Source organism: Salmo trutta, chromosome 13 (assembly GCF_901001165.1).
Source record: "Salmo trutta chromosome 13, fSalTru1.1, whole genome shotgun sequence".
Taxonomy (NCBI): Eukaryota; Metazoa; Chordata; class Actinopteri; order Salmoniformes; family Salmonidae; genus Salmo; species Salmo trutta.
In genome coordinates, this window is record NC_042969.1 from 10,862,697 (window position 1) to 10,868,831 (window position 6,135).

Sequence of the window (6,135 nt, forward strand, 5' to 3'; positions counted from 1 at the left end):
GGAAACAGCAGAGGGAGCACCCCCCCATTCACATCAACAAGACAGCAGTGGAGAAGGTGGAAAGTTTTAAGTTCCTCGGCATACATATCACTGACAAACCGAAATGGTCCACCCACACAGACAGTATGGTGAAGACGGCGCCACAGCGCCTCTTCATTCTCAGGTGGCTGAAGAAATTTGGCTTGTTACCTAAAACCCTCACAAACTTTTACAGATGCACAATTGATAGCATCCTGTCAGGCTGTATCACCGCCTGGTACGGCAACAGCAGGGCTCTCCAGAGGGTGGTGCGGTCTGCACAACGCATCAGGGCAAAGTACCTGCCCTCCAGGACACCTATGCACCCGATGTCACAGGAAGGCCAAAAAGATCATCAAGGATAACAACCACCCGAGCCACTGCCTGTTCACCCCGCTACCATCCAGAAGGCGAGGTCTGTACAGGTGCATCAAAGCTGGGACCGAGAGACTGAAAAACAACTTCTATCTCAAGGACATCAGACTGTTAAACAGACATCACTACCACAGAGAGGCTGCTGCCTACATACAGACTTGAAATCATTGGCCACTTTAAAACTTCTTTGGGGTAGGGGACAGTATTTTCACGTCCCGATGAAAAGCGTGCCCAGAGTAAACTGCCTGCTACTCAAGCCCATAAGCTAGAATATGCATATAATTAGTAGATTTGGATAGAAAACACTCTGACGTTTCTAAAACTGTTTGAATGATGTCTGTGAGTATAACAGAACTCATATGGCAGGCAAAAACCTGAGAACAATCCAACCAGGAAGTGTGGAAATCTGAGGTTTGTAGTTTTTCAAGGGATTGCCTCTCCAATATACAGTGTCTGTGGGGTCATATTGCACTTCCTAAGGCTTCCACTAGATGTCAATAGTCCTTGGAACATTGTTTCAGGCTTCAACTGTGAATGGGGAGAGAATAAGAGCTCTCGGATTCAGGTGTCCCAAAATAAGGCATGAGCTCAGTCACGCGCGCAGCCGAGAGAGCGAGCTGAGTTCCTTTTCATTTATGAAGAAAATGGAATTGTCCGGTTGGAATATTATTGCAGATTTATGATAAAAACATCCTAAAGATTGTAGAAACATGTCAGATGATGTATAAAATCAAACTGTAATGCAACTTTTTTTACTTTTCGTCTGGACCCAGTGCATGCGCTTACTGCATTTGGAAGAGTGAACTGAACGCGCGAACAAAAAGGAGGTATTTGGACATAAATATGGACTTTATCGAAACAAAACAAACATTTATTGTGGAACTAGGATTCCTGGGAGTGCATTCCGATAAAGATCATCAAAGGTAAGTGAATATTTCTGATGCTATTTCTGATTTTTGTTGACTCCAACATGGCGGGTATCTGTATGGCTTGTTGTTGTTGTCTGAGCGCTGTACTCAGATTATTGCAAAGTGTGCTTTCGCCGTAAAACTTTTTTGAAATCTGACACAGCAGTTGCATTAAGGACAAGTTTATCTTTAATTCTTTAAATGACAGTTGTATATTTTATCAACGTTTATGATGAGTATTTCTGTAAATTGATGTGCTCATTCACCGGCAGTTTTGGAGGCAAAACATTTATGAACATTACACGCCAATGTAAAAATTGGGTTTTTGGATATACATATGAACTTTATCGAGCAAAACATACATGTATTGTGTAACATGAAGTCCTATGAGTGCCATCTGATGAAGATCATGAAAGGTTAATGATTAATTTTAGCTGTATTTCTGGTTTTTGTGACGCCTTTCCTTGCTTGGAAAATGGCTGTGTGGTTTTTCTTGTCTAGGTGCTGTCCTAACATAATCTAATGCTGTGCTTTCGCCGTAAAGCCTTTTTGAAATCGGACACTGTGGTTGGATTAACGAGAAAATTATCTTTAAAATGCTGTATAATACTTGTATGTGTGAGAAATTTGAATTATGAGATTTTTGTTGTTTTGAATTTGGCGCTCTGCTATTTCACTGGCTGTTGGCGAGTGGGACGCTAGCGTCCCACATATCCCAGAGAGGATTTATTAATAAAAGGAACACTAGTCACTTTAATAATGCCACTTTAATAATGTCTACATATCTTGCATTACTCATCTCATATGTATATACTGTATTCTATACTATCTATTGCATCTTAGCCTATGCTCATCCATATATTTATATATTCTTATTCCATTCCTTACTTAGATTTGTGTGTATATGGTATTTGTTGTGGAATTGTTAGATATTACTTGTTAGATATTGCTGCACTGTTGGAACTAGAAGCACACTCATTTCACTACACTCGCAATAACATCTGCTAACCATGTGTATGTGACCAATAAAATTTGATTTCCTATTTATTGCTGACCAACAGATGTCACTAATGTGCATTGTGAACCGATAATGAAGCTCAGAGTAGGCCTAATGAACCGTTTTCCGGCACAATTTGGGGAAAGCTCCGAAGCCTTCAGAAAGCCTTGGTTTCCCATTACTGTCATTCAGTCATTTAACTGCCTGCAGCCAAATTCAGACAAAAAAGTAAAAGCAGCTCTTTTTGAAGGGAACGAACGAATCGGGAACGAAATCACATCAGTCTGTCCTATCTGGTGTAATTCTCCTGTCATATCTCTTTTCTGCGTCTGTATAGCAGCCATTCAATAAAAATATAATATTTCCTTCTATGTCTGTGGTCTTGCCCAGCTGTGCCTTAATGCGCTTCAGGAGGTTGGTCTTCCCTCATACAGGAACATGCATAGATATAGTACAGTATGCCTGTTGCTAGGTGATGAGTAACTTTGTTTGAGATATACAAAAGTCCACAAGGTGATGAGTAACCTTGTTTGAGATATACAAAAGTCAACTATCGCCCCTGGACCAGGAGCTAGCATTTCAGTCGAGTGGTTGGTGTGACTAACAACCAGGGCTCAACACCAGCACTTGGATAGAGAATACATGCATGTACCCGGTGTATAGAGAACCATAACAACTAGTGTCAGGACCCTGAGCATTTAGTGAGCTTCACAGAGTTACTTCTACCTACTGTACTGCATTGTACTAGTAGTGGTGTCATAAAATCAAAGTTTATTTGTCATGTGCTCCAAATACAAATACAACAGGTGTGGCTCAGTTGGTAGAGCGTGGTGTTTGCAACGCCAGGGTTGTGGGTTCGATTCCCACGGGGGACCAGTACGGGGGGAAAAAATTATGAAATGTATGCACTCACTGTAAGTTGCTCTGGATAAGAGCGTCTTCTAAATGACTAAAATGTAAATATCTGGGGTCCTATGTGAACGTAAGTATGTTCCCTCTAATTCTCCTATATCTCTTTCTCCCCTCCTCGGAGACCTGAGCCCTAGGACCATGGCCTGATGACTCCTGGCTGTCCCCGTCTCCAGTCCACCTGGTCGTGCTGCTGATCCAGTTTCTGCTGTTTTGCCTGTGGCTATGGAACCCTGACCTGTTCACTGGATGTGCTACCTTGTCCCAGACCTGCTGTTTTCGACCCTCTCTCTATCTTTCTCTCTCTACTGCACCTGCTGTCTCAACCTCTGAATGCTTGTCTATGAAATGCAACTGAAATTTACTCCTGAGGTGCTGACCTGTTGCAACCTCTACAACCACTGTGATTATTATTTGACCCTGCTGGTCATCCATGAACATTTTGAACATCTTGAAGAACGATCTGACTTTAACGATCTGACTTTAATGTACTCTTATAATCTCCACCCGCCACAGCCAGAAGAGGACTGGCCAGCCCTCAGAGCCAGGTTCCTCTTTAGGTTTCTTCCTATATTCCTGCCTTTCTAAGGAGTTTTTACTAGCCACCATGCATATACATCTGCATGGCTTGCTCTTTGGGGTTTTAGGCTGGGTTTCTGTATAAGCACATCTGCTGATGTAAAAAGGGCTTTATAAATACATTTCACTGACTGAATGATCTGTGAAAGAGCCATTCATTTTGCTTCCTGATTTGCATACTGTTAACTATTGCTTTTTGAGCTCCAGACAACAATTATCTGCAGATAAATTATAAAAAACCTTCTCTGAAGATGGTAAGAAACAATATAGATACAAATTCTGGTCAACCCTCATTTTTCAGTGCATGAATTTTTTCTGTTTTTTTTGCAGGCCATCTAATAATTTGGTCAGGTAAAATTTCAAGTTATGACATAATGGTAGGCAACGTTTTAGGATTTAAATTAGAGATTGAAAACTTTTTCATGATTTTAGGTACTTTTCTAAGTACTGAATGAAGAGCAGTTTGGGAGCCAAATGAATGGCTCTTTTAGGTGAAGGGAGCCAAAGATACCTGGGAAATGCTGATTTTAGACGGGATACTGTGGCATGTATCTTATCCAGTTTACTGTTGTTTTTCACAGTCTGAGCAGACTCAGTTTCGTTTATCATGCGAGTTTGATGTTTTTATCTGATTGTCAAACCAATCACTTAAAAAAAGCAAGCTACCTGTGCAGTTCATCCACTATAATAATTTCCGTAATAATTTATTTTGCTGATACTCAATACTATTAGGTATTTGTTGTGAAATTGTTAGATATTACTTGTTAGATATTGCTGTAATGTCAGAACTGGAAGCACAAGCATTTCGCTACACCCGTGATAACATCTGCTAAACACGTGTACAGTCGTGGCCAAAAGTTTTGAGAATGACACAATATTAATTTTCACAAATAACAATTTTTGTGAAATTGTTAGATATTACTTGTTAGATATTGCTGTAGATATTGCTGCAATTATCACTTAGTTATCACTTTTGCCTTATGGTAAGGTGCTCCATCATGCTGGAAAAGACATTGTTCGTCACCAAACTGTTCCTGGATGGTTGGGAGAAGTTGCTTTCGGAGGATGTGTTGGTACCATTCTTATTCACGGCTGTGTTCTTAGGCAAAATTGTGAGTGAGCCCACTCCCTTGGCTGAGAAGCAACCCCACACATGAATGGTCTCAGGATGCTTTACTGTTGGCATGACACAGGACTGATGGTAGCGCTCACCTTGTCTTCTCCGGACAAGCTTTTTTCCGGATGCCCCAAACAATCGGAAAGGGGATTCATCAGAGAAAATGACTTTTTCCCAGTCCTCAGCATTCCAATCCCTGTACCTTTTGCAGAATATCAGTCTGTCCCTGATGTTTTTCCTAGAGAGAAGTGGCTTCTTTGCTGACCTTCTTGACACCAGCCCATCCTCCAAAAGTCTTCGCCTCACTGTGCGTGCAGATGCACTTACACCTGCCTGCTGCCATTCCTGAGCAAGCTCTGTACTGGTGGTGCCCTGATCCCGCAGCAGAATCAACTTTAGGAGACGGCCCTGGCCCTTGCTGGACTTTCTTGGGTGCCCTGAAGCCTTCTTCACAACAATTGAACCGCTCTCCTTGAAGTTCTTGATGATCGGATAAATGGTTGATTTAGGCGCAACCTTACTGACAGCAATATCCTAGCCTGTGAAGCCCTTTTTGTGCAAAGCAATGATGACGGCACGTGTTTCCTTGCAGGGAACCATTGTTGACAGAGGAAGAACAATGATTCCAAGCACCACCCTCCTTTTGAAGCTTCCAGTCTGTTATTCGAACTCAATCAGCATGACAGAGTGATCTCCAGCCTTGTCCTCGTCAACCATCACACCTGTGTTAACGAGAGAATCACTGACATGATGTCAGCTGGTCATTTTGTGGCAAGGCTGAAATGCAGTGGAAAGGTTTTCGGGGGATTCAGTTCATTTGCATGGCAAAGAGGGACTTTGCAATGAATTGCAATTCATCTGATCACTCTTCAAAACATTCTAAAGTATACGCAAATTGCCATCATACAAACTGAGGCAGCAGACTTTGTGAAAATTAATATTTGTGTCATTATCAACTTTTGACCACGACTGTACGTGACCAATAAATTGTATTTTATTTGATAATTTGACTGCAAGAAATGCATAATCCTGCAGGAGTTCATATCATATTACTCGACATGTGAGAGGTTATAGGCCTACAATCAGTGTCCATATTTCAGTTACTATTCCATTTAACCCATATTAATTTAAATTAGGAAAATTATGTTTATTCATGGTTACAGGGATAGCCTACTCGTGAGCGGATATATCAAAGGCACATGCATGTAAACTGTTTATCCCGAATAAGACCT